The 19,209-nt window shown below is 46.7% G+C and overlaps 1 protein-coding gene across 1 annotated transcript in view; it reads left to right on the top strand.

Annotated features, from left to right (window-relative positions):
* The first annotated feature begins 3,208 nt into the window (after positions 1–3,208).
* ncanb (neurocan b) overlaps positions 3,209–19,209 on the top strand; it is a 108,404-nt gene continuing 92,403 nt past the window's right edge. The window contains exon 1 of the mRNA XM_035416146.1: positions 3,209–3,603. The gene's annotated coding sequence lies outside the window, so the exon portion shown is untranslated. The remainder of the gene's footprint in view (positions 3,604–19,209) is intronic.

The following is a 19,209-nucleotide window of genomic DNA, read 5'->3' as shown; positions in this document are numbered from 1 at the left end:
GACGTCCTCCTCAGAGCAGCCTGCAGCTTGCTTCCTGTTTAATTAAGCTGTCATTAATTACCATTCACCTGCTCGTTACGCATGCGAGGCGGCGCTCCGTGGACCCGCGGCGGAGAGCGCTGCGCCGGACGGAAGCGCTTATGAGCGCTCACCGCGTTCCGTCGCGCCGGCCCGCATGCTTAATGTGGCGGCGCTGCCCGCCCTGCCGCGTCGGCGCGTTAAGTGCGTCGCGAATTAACGCCGCGAGCGCGGGGCCCCCCGATAGCGCGCCGGCGGAGAGAGGGGCGCGTGATCTGTACGCGCATCTCGAGTGTCTGCCGGTCCGCGTCACGCTGACTCGCCGTCTGAAGTAGCTGGCTGTGAAGCGATCTGATAAGCCCCCCGACTGAGGGCGGCGGAGCGTTTTCGGTTCAAAGGCAGTGGGGGAGTAGGTTCGTGTGCCGGGCTCTGAAGTAGAAAGGGGGCCTTGAGCACGGCGATGGCGTACGCGGGGGCGGGCCAGATCACGCCTTTAACTTGCTAATGCTTTACGGCAGAACCTTAGTCCCCGCTACGCTCCCAAAGGCTGCATTTGCCTATCTGCCACGGAAAGCTGCTATATAAAAATTTTTAAAAAGTCAAGGTTTGATGATCATTCATCTTTTTCCTCTCTCCGTTGGATGGCATAGAAACTCGGATGAATGTTTTTTTCTTTTTGTTACCTTTTCTTTTTAACGAGGTGCACCTTTAAAAGATGCGTGGCTGTTTTCAGCTGCTGAGCCCCGTTTGGATTGTTCCGTGAGCTGCTACAGCAGTGATGTGAAACTCGGGTCCTGGAGGGCCAGAGTGCCTGCTGGTTTCCTTGGTTTCCTTTCGATCAGAAATGGATTTAGGTCTTGAAAACAAGCCCGACATCCCCGTTCTGCAGTATCACGTATCATTCTACTTGTCAGGAGCTTAAAGGAGTTGTGCTGTTGTGTCTGACACTTCATTTGTATCGTGCAGTACCAGAACACTATATACATTTCTTGTTATCCTACTTCTAAAAAAGTATTTTGAAAATATTTTTTGTGGTTACTCTCTTACTTAGCTGAACATATCTTCTTTGGCTAGACTTCACCCTTGCAGTTAACACGTTCACCTGAGTGTTGCTGCGACGATTTTCTGAAGTGGTTTCTTGACCCAGTTGTTGGCGTAAAGTGATCTCCTCTCCACTGTTTGGAGAGCGCACGCCGAATCCTATAAACCTGGAGCCGGGGCATCCATCATACCCGCGCCTGAACTAATAAAATCCAGAGCACGGCTGAGAAAGCCCAAGAAACTCCATGTTGTGGCACAAATGAAGATGGATGCCTTTTGTGTTTCTGCTGACCTGTGTTCAAATGTGGGTTTGGTCACTGCTGGCCCGTGTCACCACAGGAAGTACATGTGCACACATATGGCACAGATATGGCAAAACAAATCCTATGGGGAAAAAAAAACAAAACATTTGTCCAAAAACTGGTATGAAAATATCTCCCTTTGTGTCTTGTATGGGCGCTATGGCACAGCAAGAGGGTCCTGGGTTCGAACCCTGGCCTGGGCCTTTCTGTGTGGAGTTTGCGTGGTCTCCCTGTGTTCGTGTGGGTTTCTTTCAGGTACTTCGGCTTCCTCCCACGGTCCAAAGAGGCCAGGCTAATTGGAAACTTTAAATTGCTCGTGGGTATGAGTGTGTGAATGGTGTGTGTGCCCTGCGATAGATTGGCGGCCTGCCCAGCGTGTAATCCTGCCTCTCGCCCAATGCATGCTGGGATAGGCTCCAGCACCCTCCGCGACCCTGTACCAGGATAAGCGGGTATACATAATGGATGGATGGATGTGTCTTGTATACAAGGTAATGCAAGAAATTGTAGGCCCAGGTCACTCACACTGCACTGGTTTTACACTAGACCTGCCAGATTGCTTTGTGGCGCAGAGAAGTGTACATAAAGGAGCAATACATTCAGCACAATGCAAGCTCAGTACTGTTCCATTACTGCCATGGCCCAAAGTATAATTATTTTTGTGTTTTGTAGTACCCCAAGGTGACGTTGGCTGTGCACCCAAAAGGCAATAGTCGCATAGCACCATGGACAAATAGTTTTTCTTTAACCATTGCTTGGAGCTGGATACAATTAGGCTACTCTGTTCTGACTGACTTATAGATATCTGCAGAAGTATCTGCCATTTATTTTGAACCTGTTAAAAGTAGAAGTACAGTTTTCATCAAAGGAATTAACCCAATGAGATCGGAAACGGGCAATTAGATATATAAAAAAGACGTTTAAATAGATTCAAATAAGAAAACATGAAAAGATGTGTCGAAATGCAAATTAGTAGGCCACAATAATCCCCATCAACAGAAGAACTCGTGTCTCTCGGGGGGTAATTATTCTTGGTGCAGCAAAGCGATATGGGCCGCGAGGCTCTTTGGAACTGTCTTTTATGAAGGATCAATTCTAATGATTTTTTTAACCGCAACTAGACCAGACGCAGTCGGGTTGGAAGCCACGACATTAATCTGGCTCAAAACCAATGAAATGAATTCCGATATCTTTGTTTAAATAGGCTAGACGAATAACTGTAAGTATTTTCACAATTATTATAATTGGTTGAATGTTCAGGTTATCAGCAAATGTATAGGTCCTCCGTTTAATAAATATTTTACGATGTATGATGTTCCAGCACAATTATAGTTTTAATCTTCTCTTGGTGGTGCGTATTTTGTATGATTCGGCATGTAACGTTTGTACCCTTAGACAAAAGTCATAATGACTTATTTTAAAAGGTATTGAACAGACAACGTGTTGACTAATTCCAGTGTACTCTAAGTGTCATTCAAGTCAATGCATTTTGTCAAGCCAAAGACAACCCTGGAGAACTGTGCAGCTAATACTGTGTAACATGAATTAAAGGCGTAGTTGAATTTGATAATTCCATATATACGCCGACAAAAGCTTCAGCAATTAATGCATTTAAAACTTTTTTGTGCTACCCCAGCATAAAGTTAGGGTGTAGTAAATAATGCATAGAACTGCCTGATCGCAATGCTAAACCCTATTTAAATACCCAAATTAATCGAATCGATTTCAACGCCGGATTAGCTGGAGAGAGAAAGGCTCGTTTTTTTGTGATAACGCCCCCCAACCCCTCCTTATTTGCATCCAGCCTACCCTAGCCCCATTTTCCTTCCTCTCCGGTCCCCGCCGATTCGAATAGAGGATTCTGCAGAGGCTTGTCAGCGCTCTTTTGTTCAGTAGCGCTTTGCTGCAAGGGAAGTGAGCGTCGCTGTTCTCGCGTCTTCGCTCTCTGTCCGTTGCATGAGAAGATCCTAAGATTCATACCCCTCTCTCCTGCCAAGAGAGATTTCACATATTTAAATTAATTTGATGGTGTACTAAACGTTACTTTTTACTCTTAAATTAATTTAGTTTTTTGCGGAAGAAACTGCTGTCTCGCAATCAACTCGTCCTCAGATGGTTCAGATTACCAGCGGGCAGTAACGGTACACCTGCACTGAACAAGAACAACCGTTTACTAAGACCGCTCCAAATTCCTGAAGACTTCGCTGACGTCGACGCGGCTTAGGCTACCTTAGCCCCAAAGGTACGAAAAAAATAGTGCATGTTATGTTTAACACGTTATGCTTCTGTTTTATAACCATGTGTCATCTTTTAAATTGTGGGTTTCATCGTCATTTACTGTTCTCTTGTCAAAAGAAGCGTAGCCTATATATATGAACAAAAACAGAGATGTTTCAAACGATTTGAAATCGAACATTATTTTTATCGATGCGTTAGTGCGAGTTGCTTAATTTTCAATGAAGATTGTTTGTTAATTCTCTTGTGAATAGTAGTCTATGCACCATTGTTTTGTGCCGGGATTTCGGCAGATGTGTTGACTGCGAGGATGCTTATTGATGCTGGACCTCAGTTAACATGAGTTCATGTGGGTTTGACTTTAATGAAAAAACTCACGTTTACTACAAACTAAAAGTCATGTTTAAGATTTTTGCTGGTACACTGCCTATTATTTATTTACCCTATTTTAAGAACCGTTATCCTCTAGTAACAGGGTAGTTAAGCACTTCTATTTCTGCGACATATCTTTAACATAGCTTAGCTCGCCCACAGTAGCCTGTTCCACCTAAGAGGCGCATTAGACCGTGGGCGAGGAATATCTGGTGGCCTTTTAATTATTCGCGAGTTCTTAATATTACATTGGCATGATACTTGTAGAAGCATGCATTAAACATAGTCCGCCCACGGAAGTGTTTGGTGTTGTCTGAAGCGGCGTGTTGAGTTGGGTTTGCAGGAATGTGATTGTTGCATATCAGAAGACACGGAGAAACGGTGCGGTCTCTTCTCTGTCCCAAGCCACGAGTGTAATTTGACTCTTGCAAGCCAATATAGATACATTTTGCAAATGCGTGCGCACAGAAACAAAAGCCACAATATCAGGACCTCTTATTTAGCTTGTAGATGAAAAGGAAATCATATGGACAGCACAGGGGGCATGATAAGCACACCAGCGTTATGCACTGCAAGTCATCCTGACTTGACAGCAATCAGTCAGCGATTGAGGAACCAAGGCTTAATCTGTGGTGACACACTGTCAAACATATCTATCAGAAAACTCAGGAATCAATCGTCCTCTGAGAACTGGTTTTAAAAAGCATGTCAAAAAGCTTGTGGCTGTTATTCTTCAAAAGGATTTGTTATCTGTCAAAAAGACCAATTCAGGCTCCTGGGCTGGATAAGTGTGTGTGTACATATATATGTGTATATATATTCCACATAACATCAGAATAAGAAAATTGGAATTGTGGGCGGATGTGTAGATGCAAGATGGGCCCTTGGGAAATTTATCAGGGATTTGAGGTTGTGTTTACAAAATGGTTGGACAAAGTGTCTGTGTGTCTGTGTGCATACCCTGTGCTATGACAAGCGGATGAATTTGGGGGTGGGAGGGCGGAGGGTTGGCTTTCCTAAAGGCAGCTGATTGACATGGAGGAGATCAAAACACCTGAGCAGCTGCATAATTCATTACTCATCTGAACCATTTTTCTTCTCCTTCTGCTGGTTAAATAGTCGTGTGAGCACCTGCCAAATCATTGGCTGCTCCCTTGGTGACCCGTGTGTGACATCAGCGCTCCCCGGCACCCGTGGAACGCTCATAGACAAAGCTGATAAATCCTAATCCTGTTACTGCATTCACCCGGAGCTCATATCCCCTTTCATTTCATGCCCATTGTGTCCAGGCCCGCAGACTGTCCCATTGAGTCCTGGCTGTGTGAGTGGCACCGCCAGCGTATCTGTTCCCCTCTGAAGGACGCGTATCGGCGCACGCCGCTGTTCTCATTTAAACGCCGTGTCCGTCACCAGAGAGCAGCTGAGACGGAGGAGTTGGCATTGGGACCGAGACTTCAAAAAAAAAAAAAACTTTTTCCAAAGAGGCGGCCAAGAGCGTACCCGGTCCTGAAAAAACCGTCTCTGTGTCGCGCGCGCGGCTTTAAAATCTGAGGTTTGCTCCCAGGGTCCCAGGGCTCGACGCCCCAGCAGATTCAAATCAGCCCCAATGAACAGCCGCTGGAGAGGGGTGTCTTACAGCCGCTGGAGAGGGGTGTCTTATAGCCGCTGGAGAGGGGTGTCTTATAGCCGCTGGAGAGGGGTGTCTTATAGCTGCTGGAGAGGGGTGTCTTATAGCCGCTGGAGAGGGGTGTCTTATAGCCGCTGGAGAGGGGTGTCTTACAGCTGCTGGAGAGGGGTGTCTTACAGCTGCTGGAGAGGGGTGTCTTACAGCCGCTGGAGAGGGGTGTCTTATAGCTGCTGGAGAGGGGTGTCTTACAGCCGCTGGAGAGGGGTGTCTTATAGCGGCTGGAGAGGGGTGTCTTACAGCCACTGGAGAGGGGTGTCTTATAGCTGCCGGAGAGGGGTGTCTTACAGCCGCTGGAGAGGGGTGTCTTATAGCCGCTGGAGAGGGGTGTCTTATAGCCGCTGGAGAGGGGTGTCTTACAGCTGCTGGAGAGGGGTGTCTTACAGCCGCTGGAGAGGGGTGTCTTACAGCCGCTGGAGAGGGGTGTCTTACAGCCGCTGGAGAGGGGTGTCTTACAGCCGCTGGAGAGGGGTGTCTTACAGCTGCTGGAGAGGGGTGTTTTACAGCCGCTAGTAATGCGGAGCGGCTGCAGGAGGAAGAGGGGAAACGCTGAGTCCGCTGAGCGGGCGGCGGGTTGACCCGCCGCTGACTAACCGCAGCGCTGGCCGGCTGCAGAGACCGCACAGATGCGCCGCCGCACGGGCAAAGCCGCCGCGGCAGCCTGCGCAACCTGTGCAGCCCCGGCCAGGGATTACCAGACTGCTCGTCTCGCGCCTTCTGAATATTAATCGCATGACATATCAGGAATGCATTATTCAAAACAGGCCCTATCTGTGTCCCCCATTAAAACGCGTAAATAAATAATGACATCTGGCATCCATTTTATGAGGTGCTTTGTGGCACTGGGGGGCACAAAGTGTTAACTTCAGCTTTGTTGTGAAAAATGCTGTTGTGTTTTTGCTGCTTGTGAGAATTTTGGTCTGATGTTTTCTTTATTTGTATTTTTAGTATTATAGTACTTTCAGTGCTCTGGGAGTTATGAGTGCACTGGCTTAATTAAAATGGTTCTACCATTGTAAAGTCAGACCCAGATTAGATAAAGATACGTAATTAGTCCACCATTTCTCATAAATGTGTCTATATAGTCCAAAGCTCTCTGTCTTTACAATAGTTCTACCATTGTAAAGTCAGACCCAGATTAGACAAAGATATGTAATTAGTCCACCAATTCCCATAAATGTGTCTATAAAGTTCTGAGCTCTCTGTCTTTAAAAGGAGGCCTGTTCCCAGTGCATTGTTCTTCTTCCTCTGTGTTTCAGCACTGGACAGCTCCTGCATGAGCTGGAACTACTGTACTGCACTGGCTGTGCTTAAAAGACACTTATAGGTTATTCCCTGGAAGATGTGCAATGCCTAATCTGACTATTTATCATGCTAAATATTTCTGTCTCTAGCAATGATATAAACCAGTTTAAAAAGCTGACAGTGAGCCCAGTGAACATGTTTTGCTGGCTTGCCAAGCACGTAGAAAGCACATAGCGTGTGCTCATGTTTGAAGAAATTGTTGGCTCATTCTACCAAGCACTTTCCGTGGGACTGTGTTATTTTCACAGTAGCAGTCCAGGCGCTGTCAGCACAGGAATGTGTAATGCTGTGTATGGCTGTTTAAATCAGTTCACTACTTATCACGTTATATTTTGATTAGTGAAGAGCTCCCTGATTAAAAGAAGGAAATGGCAGTGCTTGACTGTGCTGCCAGTCCCGCTTGTAGCAGGCAGCCACTGATTGGCACGCGCTTTTGACACCAGGAGGATCAGTGTAAGCTAAAGATAGATTCTGATCTTTCCTTCCCCACCAGGGAGCCCTCTGCAGGTGTAGTGCTTTTTTGGGAGTGGGTGGACGAGGTTGTCAGGATGTGGGCGGGAGGAGCGCTGGGGAGTGGAGAAAGCTGGTCTGGAGCAGCAGGGAGCGGAGAGACTGGCAGACCTGCAGGAGAACACACGAGGACTACAGCATCCTCAAATGTTCAAGCCTCTTTGGTCTGAAACAAAGTCCCCCCCCAAAGTGGGTTTACTAGCCCATTGTTATAAATATGTGATTGGAATGTTCCGAACTGAACATTCTAATGCTGATTGATTGGAATGTTCTTAACTGAGCATTCTAATGCTGATGTAACAATCACTATGGGTAATTGAAAGCAACTAGCACCAGAAAGAGTTCTAGCACCCTGACATTCTGAAAAAACATACTCTTCAAGCTGATAAAATCCAACTCTGAATTAAAACCACTACTGGGAGCCCATGTTTGGTATGACTTTAAATCTAGGGAGGGGAAACATCCACAATGATTCATGCTGGGAAGCCAAGCAGAGGCTTCATTGCTGCAAGGTAATTAATTTCTTTCAAATCCCAGGGACCCCACTTATGGTGCTTTCCAGTCTTTATTTTGCATCTTTGTGAAAGCAATCTCAGCGCTATGCGCAGTCTGCTCGTGTCGAGATATTAGTTGCTAATGACAATCAACTTTTTCCCTCATTTATTCCAATACGACGCTCATTACCATGCTAATAGGTGTTATTGAACCCAGTGTTCTTGGCAGTGGTGGGTAAAGCTTATTGTTTTATGTCAAGACTGCAAAGGCGAGAGTATTTTGTTTCCTCAAGACCTCTTTGCACTGGTTCATTTTCAAGGAAATTAATTTAGCAGTAACACGTCTGTGGTTGAGCCCTTCCCCTGACTTGTGTTTCACTGCCCTGGGTTCAGGAAGAGTTCATCGCTCGTTTGTCTGATACTGAAATAGCAGGAGTCCTGGAAGGAACCGTGGAACTGGAAACTGCTGTAGTTCACAGAGAGCCATGATTAATGCTCCTTATGTACTGTTTTTTATTCAGCACACAACGGTCATTAGCCAAGAGCGGCTTCACAATGTATGTCTGCATACACATACACACACGCGCGCGCGCACACACACACACACACACACATACCAGCACGTAATCACATGGCTGTGTGGTTCACCCATACAAATACAATGGCATGCATCTGTGCACTTGCGCAACACACACACACACACACACACACACATACCAGCACATAATCACATGGCTGTGTGGTTCACCCATACAAATGCAATGGCCTGCGCCTGTATACACACACACACACACACACACACACGCACACTCACACACACACACACTCACACACACACACACACACACACACACACACACACGCACACACACACTCACACACACACACACACGCACGCATGCCCGCCCTTTACCCTTGCTCATTGTGTGCAAGCTCAGTATCATTCCTACCTGATCTTGACAGAAGTCTCCAGTGTTGAGACCCCCCAGAACCCTGTAACAGAGGTGGGAGGCGGGGGGGTGGGGGGATGGGGATGGGGGGGGGGGTGTGAGAGAGGTTGGGTCTGACAGCCGGGGGGCAGAGGTTTGGCGGTACGTCTCATTGTAGCGCTGACTTACCTGGAGGCCAGCGTGTGTCCTGCGGTTCGCCTGACAAACGCCGCACAGTCGCTTCTAACATCTTCTCAGAGACTGAGCGTCAGGCAGAAAAAAGGAGAGAAGGCTGAAGAGAAGGTCCGCGCACTGATTTAGTGTTACCGTCGCTCTGTTTGCCGAGCTTATTGCGGGTCAGATTCCCCGGCTGCTAGCTCTCCGGCCGTGCTTTAGGTTGTAAATGAGGCTTCCTCCGTCGCGCTCGAGCGCTCCTGCACAGGGGAGCAGACTGTTCGGCCCGCGTGTTTCCCGGCTCGTTCAGCCTGACTCGCAGTGCTTTCCCTGCACGGGGAGTGAAAACCTCGGGCTCCAGGGGCTGCGCCGTCACCTGCAGACCATGTCCCAGATGTATAAGTCTCTATGTTACGGAAAAGTGTGTAGAATAAGTGCTGTAATGACAGTCTGATCTGCTAATTGGCCATATGTTATGGGTATGGGTATGTTACCGGGTATTGGTGAATTGTTATCAAACCCCTATAATGTGATGACACTCTCTGCTTGAAAGCCAGTGGCTTCAAGAAGGTAGAAAATAGAAAACACCAAAAAGCTGATTTTGTTTTATAAAACACCATACATTTTATTGTTCGCTATTGCCATATGAAAACAGATATTTTTTTATGTGCATTTCCTAAAGATATAAATGCATGTCATTATTTATATGCCGTTTTTATGTGCATATTTGTATATTATGTATATGTTCATTGATTTACAGCCTGGCTCATGCTTTTGTCACCATGCTACATACAAGTACGTCCATCCATCCATCATCTATACCTGCTTATCCTGAGCAGGGTCGTGGGGGGTGCTGGAGCCTATCCCATTGTGTATTGGGCGAGAGGCAGGAATACACCCTGGACAGGCTGCCAGTATATTGCAGGGCACACACACCATTCACTCACACACTCATACCTATGGGCAATTTAGAGTCTCCAATTAGCCTACCTGCATGTCTTTGGACTGTGGGAAGAACCGTGATACCTAGAGGAAACCCACGTGTACCGCCCAGACAAGTACATGTTAATGTTAAACTCATGCCACAGTATTGAACATGACTAATGGGGTCCATTAATGTCTGCAAATAATGACTGATCAGTCAAATCGTCATACTCTTCTATTTCTACATTGGTGGCACGCAAAGTATCAACCACTGGAAAGCCATTAGAAAGAATATGCATTTGATGATATACATAGTTATACAGTAAATTAAAATCCTATGGTGTTGCCAAAACGATGAAACAATGTTGTTAACAAACTGAATGATACCAATCTCCAGTGTCAACATATGCGCACAAGAATACCGTTAAATCCTTTACAGTGTTTTTTTTACACTACCATGGTGGTTCGATAACACTAAAAAGTATTGTCCAGTGCAGTATTCTGACAATGTACAGTATAATGTTCTTTCAACACTGTGGCACAGATTAACATATTAACACTTTAAAAACTGACAGTGTGGAGGTGGGGACAAAAGAAACTCTTTCCTGGGTTCAAACTGTGCGGGTGAGCCAATGCTGGTTTTTCCTGTGTTTGAGAAACAGTGTGCGCTATAGCTATCAAGCATAAACAAGAAAACCTTATTCCTTTTGTGAATAAAACCACTCTTCTCTTCTCTGCAGCTGTCAGGTCATGGTAATGCAATGACAAATAGCAACGCGAAAATGTAATTTCGCTTTAATGTTTCTCAATAGTCAATAAAGTACAACCAGGGACATTTTAAAAGTTATCTGTGCACCAGTTATTCCATTTCCCCCTTCATTCTATTTCTTAAAGCACCGAGAAACCGCATCGAGTCAGGAGCTGTGGAATACATTTAGGGACTCTCTGGGGTATTAAAATGTGTTCTCTGCTGGTTTCCCCCCGTGGTTCAGCGCGTGAAGATTTGTTTGTCACGAGCGCAGGCTGGGTCCCATAGTCGCAGATTCGGCTCTCGGTGATGTCATTAAGCGACTGTGACCGGCAGCCTGTGAAGGCAGGGCACACCTGGGCTTGTTCAGCTGGCTGTAAGGCTGGTCTCAGCTAGCCCAGGGATCCCAGCCTTATTTGCTCCCAGTCCTCCAGTGCAGGAGTCTGTATCCCAGCAGCCCTCCTCAGGGAGAGACGTATCTGCCCCACAGCCGGCGCCAGCTCCCCTGTAGCACTGTGCTGTGGCCAATGGCGTGTGATATGGCAACTGGCTCGCATGCTAGTGCATTAGCGCTGTATGAGCACTGCAGCTGGTGCTGGAGTGCTGTGTGTGTGTGTGTGTGCCTGGGTGGGTGGGTGTGCGGGTGTGAGAGTGTGGGTGGGGGTGTGTGTGCGAGTGTGGGTATATGGGTGCATTGGTGTGTGGTGTGTGTGTGGGAGTATTGTGTGCTGGTGGGTGGTACATTGAAGACTCAAGCGGCAAAACAATTGATGTTTCCAAATAGGAAAATAGGAAAATATATCCATAATACAGAAATATATTATTTAAAAAACTAAAAAAAGATGTATGTATACACACACACACACAGACACAGACACGTACACCAGCATACCCATGCACCCACACTCCCACACCCACCCACCAACCCCCACACACACACATGCGCACACACACACACACACACACACAAACACACCCACACACCCACACACCCACACTCGCACACCCCCCCACCCATCCACCCACCCACACACACTGCATAATGCGCACGCGATGCCAGACGCAAACAAAAGTTCTTTTTTTTTAAACTGAAAATGACTAATTCTTGATGTGTCTCGTGCATTTTCTCAGCTTTTTAACAATTACAGCTTATTAGCTGCTCCACGCAAAATATCCAACAGCAAATTTTCCTCACTAATCTAAAATGCATTTCAATTTTGTTTCGCACATTAAGGCTCTGCAGTGGCAGACCGATGTGTAACCAATTCCCTTCGGTAATTAAATGTCGTCTGCTAACACAAAGGAGAGAAGAGGGGCCGCTGCGGAAAGGCTTTAAAATGGCGCCTGCGGTCCAGAGGTTGTGCGGAACGAGCTTTAATTAGCGGTATGGTTTGGAGAGGAGTCCCCATCCCCGTGTCTGCTCGGTCCTGACCTGGGACCCGGACCCCACTGGCAGGCTCCCGAGTAATTTCCCCCCGTGGCTGAATGACAGTATCCCAGCATGCCATTCTCCAGTGCGCCTGGCTCTGTATTCTCTGCGTATGAACCGCCCCCCCCCCCCCCCCCCCCCCCCCCCCGCAGTCTGCTTGCCCCCTCGGCCCCTCGCCTAAACAGCCTTCCTTTGTGCTGCTTCTTTAATGAACAGCTGTGCGACGCAAAGCCAGCGTGGAGAATTGCGTTTTTATTCTTTCATTTTGTTTTTGTTTTTTTTAAAAGTGTGATGCAGAAGTGGCTGTGATTGAGGTCCTGCAGATACTGCAGGCTTATTTATTTTAAGGTTTCTGCAGTTACAAAGGCTGGCGTGCTATTAGTCATGACTAAAATTGGCAGATACGACACGGAGCTCAAGTCTCAGACGTCATTTCGGTGTCTCGAACAGCCAATTTTCTGTTCATTTTAAACAATTAGGAATGCGTGTGACATCCAAACATTCCCCAAAAGTTTGTCTGTTCAAACGCCTCTTCTTCCCCTGGCCACCCAACCCCACCCTGACTCCTGTGGGTGCAGTACAACAATTACAAATCTAGCTTTAGCCGACATTGGCGCTGCAACAGCAAAGCTCTCGCTTCAATTACACGGGGGTCAGCGTGGTCCTTTGGGGGTTCAGTGATCTCCAGCGAAGAAAACCACATCAGTGCACCGCAAAATTACAAGTGTTAAAGCAACCCGGACACTGTTGAATCAACACCAATAGGGACGATGTGAACTCTATTGAAGTTAAAAGTACACCATCAGAGTTGATTTTACAGTGAAGATAACCGACCCCCCCCCCCCCCCCCCCCCCCCCCCCACTCAGCAGCAATGGAAATGTAGGGGACAATTAGGGCTTTGGTGCAGCTCAGATGAATCAGTTCCTTGTTTCAATCCTGACTCCCAACCGCAAGTTGTTCCTGCCTCAGGCCCCCGGCCCTTAATTGGCTTTTTGGTGTGACATTCATTGTTTTGACACAGAGAGAGCAGATTAAGCCTCCAATTCCTGCTCTTCACATGATTATTTTCCCCTCAGTTTTGAAGCAACTGAGAGGAAAATAATGAACAGAAATGAGACGGTCTAGTTTCCTTTTTACTTTGATTTTTCCTGTCTTTGAGGGGGCGGGGGGGGGGGGGGTCTGGTACTGGCGGTGAAGTTTTCTGGCCCTGGTGGAACACCATGGGGGGGGGGGGGGGGGGGGTTATGGGGTGCAAGGGGGGGGAGGGGTCTCCTTCCCCAGGTCCCCCTACCAGCTGTGATCTGTGTAATGAACGAGGACAGATGAAGGGCTCTCACACACCCCCCTTCCCAATCGCAATCCCAATGGGACTGGAAGTTATCAGAACGGTACAGAGGTGATTACCTGCTGCTCAATTAATCTACATCACCGAAGCCTGCAATTTCTCTCCTTCCTTTTCTGTTTTAAGATGAATGTGGCCGTGGATACGGAGGGACAGGGCAGGAAAAATGCTGAGCCTGCACTTCAGGGGTCCCCTTGCAGTATAACTCTGAGGGGGTCAGACCTGGAACTATAGCCACCATCGGCAAAATTTAATACCAACCACTGACTGTGCTCTTTATTATTACTGTTATTATTATTATTGATAATCTCTCCCCCCTTAATACATTAGTGTTCTGTGGTTGATATCTTGTTACCTTTTCAGAACAAAGAGATCCCCCTCTTTTCCTCTCTTTCGCTAGCTTTAAATCCTGAGACAGAGGTCAAAATTCCGCTTACGGCAGCATGTAGAGGCTGATATGCAATTGCAGCGCTGGATTGCAACGGCGATCATAATCATTAGCTACAGTGGGATCTTACACTTTTAATGGACTACAGTTACAGTGCATTAACATTGTCAGTTATGTATTAACTTAATCATGACCAAGTGCTCTGTTACTGTTCACCACTGTTGCTTTCTGAAAGCAGCACTGTTCACTAGGCCGTAATCAGAGCTATGATACTAGCACAAGGACTATTTGTGTCACAAGGTGTTTGGGATATGGATGTGTACAGGCTTGTGGAAATGACAGTTTACTGGTAGTTTGGAGAGTAGTGCTGACAACAAAGGTTGATTGGGGAACAAACCAGTAATCTGAGACATCTTGAAAAGCTTGCGGTGGTCTATTTGAGACGGGGAACATTTTGTTTATGAAAATTTCATTGGTGAACGCAACCCGGTCTCAGCCGAGAGAAGCTTGGCCGCCAGCTTGCTCGCCCGCGAGCAGTGTTTTTATTATAATGTGCAAACCGACGTGCGTTGTGCGTCAGTGAACTGCCCATTCAGCGACGTGTCATCTGAACTGACAGGGTTCGATTTACTCTTCAGAAATATGAAAAGAACTGCGCGTGAATAGAGCGCTTTGCCCGTTAATGGCATCACTTACTGTCAGATTCACAAAGTCAGCCCTGTCAGAACCACTTTTGCCTCACCACAGACCGACTTGTATTCGTTCTTTGAGGGTTTTGCACAAAGCCGTGGAAGGTAACGCTAGCATTTTGAACAGAAAGAAACCAGTCCAGAGAAAATGGACGAAGGGCCTGTGAATGTAAAGTGGAGGGATGCTTCAGTGTGTGTGCTTGCGAGTGTTATAACCTCCATGCAGTGCTCTAGTAGCATTAGCAACTCTGTCGTGCTTAACCATGGTGTAGCGGTATAACTGCTACAGTATATACACTATTGATCATGTAGCATGTTGGATGCCTAAGGATGAAATTGAACAGGTGTGCCACAATTGCATTCAGTGTCTGATAACGCATGTGCGACTGACCCTATGGCTGCTATGGCAATCAATGGAAAATTGCTGTTAAAATTCCATAATAGACTTGTTCTTTCAGATCAATTCTGTGCAGGTTTGCTCATCTTTATAGTATGTGGAATGGCTTGTATAGTGAGCTCAGAGAATGGAATGAGGCATCTAGATGATTTAATGTATCTGTGGTTCATTGCTACAAAAAAAAACAGATTTTTTTTCCAACCGCTGTTTCCTGCAACAACAAAAAACAGCCTGAGAGTCAAATACAAAGGGTATTTGGTCCAAACACATACGCAGTGAACATCCGGGTGAAAGAGCTGTAAAGGTTGAAGGTTGCATGTGTCCCGCAGTCAGTTATTTTCGGCACCTCCGAGCCTTCGGGCTTGCCAGCGAGAAAACGGCAGCCTGGCACGTGTAGGAAAAGAATCAAAGCCGTATCCTGAGACAGTGACACAGATTTCCCTGGTTTCAAAGGCTCACGTGGTGTGTCAGCCTCATCTGCAACGATTTTCCTATAACCAGCTTGTATAACGTGCCAGGTACACTCGCAGTGCGCTCACTTGAAATGTTGTGTGTGTGATGCATTAGTGCCAGCATTTGTCTCCTCAGGCAAATCAATGCAGAACTCTCACGTTAGATTAAAAATAACAAGTAATCTTACTGGCTATCTGGTAGAGTGCGAGCCCTTTGTGCTCCTTTCGTTCTAATGCGTTTTCCTGTTTTTGAAAATACAGCCTCAAGACTTTTAAATGTCACAGGATCCGTGGCCCGCGCTAAACAAATCTTCTTCTCACTCTTTGTGAAAAGGAAGGGATGGATTCTCCCTCTCGTGCAGCCTCCATGTTGAGTCCGCGATCCTGTCCTCTTTACCGTTTCCCGCTGAGTTCCGTCAGACGGAGGCGTCTCCGACGCCGTCTCCGGCAGGAGTTGGGTTTTGCTTTCCTCGGCGGATCAGCGCGGCGCTTGCCAGTCTGCGGCTGTGCGGTAATATTACCGAAGGGTCAGCGGGGTCGTGCTTCGGGCGCGAGAGAGCGCCCCCCCCTGCTCTGAGCTCGTCGGCTCACAGGACAGCTTGTGGGCTCAGGTCGGGGGATCAGGAGACGCGCGGCATCAACGCTTAATAAATCACCAGACGCTGCTCCCGCGCCGGGGGAGCGGGGGGGAGAGAAAACGTTGTGTTTCGCCGCGCGTCGCTTCCGATGAACCGCGGAGAGCCCGGCACCTCAGTCCAGGGTCGGGGGGGAGGGGAGGGGAGGGGAGGGGAGAGGAGGGGGGGGGCGATGTTCCTCTTTGATGAATTGTACTTTTGGGACAGTCCCTCACTCTCTGTCCCCCTCTCGACGGCCCACACTCCAGACCGCTGGTTTACAGGTGTAATTATCCCGTCAGGAAGGATGCATTTGTGCCCTCGGACGCTGATTACGCGTCACCGCACAGAGACGAATGCTGCGTTTGCCTGATTAATTATGCGCCGCAGCGCCGCCAGCGTGGCTGCCCACTGGCTGCTCAGACAGATGGATCGCGGGCCACTTAGAAGCTCATAAAACAACTCAGGACCCCTACTGCACCTTTATTTGTTTCATTTTTCTTTTAGACAATAGTTTTCAAAATTTGTTTACACAAACTTATAATAACTTATAATAACTTTGATAATATCATGAAAAGAAAAAATTGGTATGGGTAGGTGAGAAAGCTTATACATTTTATTAAGTTGGTTCCCCTAATCAATTTTAGTTTGACTGCTCAGGGGATCTTGAGAAACTCTTCTTGTACTTCTGCTATTCTCTCTCTCTCTCTCTCTCGAATCCCCAGACGCACACGCCCCAAACATGCTTCCAGCTACACAGGTCAATAATGCATTCTCTCCACACACAAGTGCATGTGCACACACACATGCACAGGACAAGTGGAGAAATATAATTAATTAATGAATTGACCTTGTGTGATTCATCAATAAAACTCACCGTCCTCCCACAAGGAATTATAACAGTTGGCAAAACTGACAGGATGCTATTCATCAGATCTGTTAGAGGTAGACTGTTTCAGGTACAGTAGTAACCAAGCAAAAAAATAGCCTTTATGCTTCCCAGACGAGACGTGTTTGGGAGTTTTCTGTGACCAATGAAGAACAAAACAAAGGAATCTTGTCCAATCGGCTCTGAGGTTTTTGATAGCACAATGGCCATTCTTCCAGAAATAAGCCCAAATAATTAGATTTAATTAGATTGAAATGAAAAAAAAAACTTATAAGGTCATATGCATTTCATTAATTATATGAAATTGAAAAGGTTGAGTTTGATTCAAGCTGAGTCAGGTTCCTTGAATATGAAAAGTTTTTTATTAATATTGAAAGGACTACATCCTGTATGGATAATTGAAGCACTTGACAAAAAGGAAACCAGAATCATAATGACAGTATAATAGAATGGCTAGAGAATTTCAAACTCGAAACTAAGTTGGTTTGTCCTCTAGGGAAAATTACTTTTTACTAGATACGTATTGCTTCAGTGCTGTGAGTATCCAGCCGTGTAAATGTATATTATATAAAATCAGTAAGCTGTGAACAGAGTATGTCGCTCTGGATAGATACATTGCCAAAGAACACAGTGTAAATAATTAACTTAAAATCCACATGCAGTATTTATGTTTATATCTGGCATTGATGTGTAACTCCCACTGGTGTCTCACTGCAGTCTTGTCTGTGGTATACGTGTGTATTTCACACCATCTGAGTGAGAATGAGGGTTCCATTTCTTTAAATTACACTGCAGGTTTTTTTGCATTCGTTCAGTAAATCACTGACAGTGCGCATTGCATAGGAGGGACGCGAGAATTTGTTCATAGCACTCTTTCTCTCTCTGCTGAAATTGAGGGGTTTTTTTAACCAACAGAAGCAACATTGATTGGCTCTCAGCAGATGGACAAGCCTTTTGAGAGTGTGAGATGTAGTGCTGCGGGGTTTGATCGCTCGCTCAGTCCTCATAGGGCAGGTGCCCGAGGGGGGCGGGGAAGAGACAAGCTGGCTGAGGTACAGAAGGCCTGGTTCAGCTGAGACCCCGAGTCCTGACACTGTAACCCCCCCCACCCCAACCCTCCACACACACACCCCCTCAGACCAGCTCCAGAGAGAACACGGCTGCACAATGCAATCAGATTCGTCAGCTGAGATCAATGACGCGTCTGCTTCCTTATATCCTGCGCTTGTAGCACAGGGACCGGCGATCGGCTCTCCTGCAGCCACGGCAGTCGGGCCCATATCTCTGCATCTGATCAGCATGCCAGAGAAGATAAGGGGAAATGTTGCCTTAACTCGTGACACCCCGCTCCCTCTTTCCGTTTGTAAGATGGACGGGGGGAACAGTGAAGCTGTCAGATTCATGGTCTCCAAAACATCGAAATGAGATACTGCGCCGCCGTCTGTCACGGACTTATCCTACGCGCTGAGATGTTTACGCGCAGCTACAAAAATAATTCACACTCGCCACCAAAAATAAATAAAAAAAAGGCATCAAAGATATGTGGTTAAATAACAAACGGGCAGAGGTATATTAATTAAACACACAAAGAATTAAGGCACGTCGCCTCTATGCAAACTGCTCGCGGGGGCAGATTGCTGCATTAATATGGATGAAGATTCCAGTCGTAATTAATAATCTTTCGTTTTGATCCAGGTGTGCGTGCGTGCTCCCGCTCCACCGCAGCATAATGCTTTAATTAGGCGGGGGGACGACGAGGAGCTTCAGGGATCATGACTGAAATGTTACGTCACACTCCTCTGCTAATGCCACATAGAGAGATCCAACTGAGCACTCCAGATTCAACTTCTATGCAATTGGTTAATCGATCACACTTATCTAAGTTGCAAGGGAAGACGAAACATTAAGAAATGCCGTGTAATTCAGAGCCCCTCATATAATAAGCACTTTCGAGGATTAGATAAGAAGAATGAAACGCAGAGGAGAGAGGCGTATTCCCTCAGATAAGAAATGCAGCACCTAAATCAGCCCATTAATACAAGAATTAGAAATGGCTAATGTCCATGTCTTCAATGCCTTCCAACGTAAGCGTTTTACTTTATTCCGGGGAATAAACCACAGATCGGGCCGTGCTTTCAACACCAGGGCGCGATATTATTTCCTTGTGGTAATCCGGGAGACGTGAATTCTTTCGATTAGGCTAACTGAAGCGAGGGAGACCTCTGGAAATGAAATGAATTCAGGTTCAGAAAAGTTTAATATCCATTTACAG

This window comes from Anguilla anguilla, chromosome 4 (assembly GCF_013347855.1).
Source record: "Anguilla anguilla isolate fAngAng1 chromosome 4, fAngAng1.pri, whole genome shotgun sequence".
NCBI lineage: Eukaryota > Metazoa > Chordata > Actinopteri > Anguilliformes > Anguillidae > Anguilla > Anguilla anguilla.
Note: the sequence above shows the minus strand (reverse complement) of the source record. Positions and strands in the feature narration are given on the sequence as shown.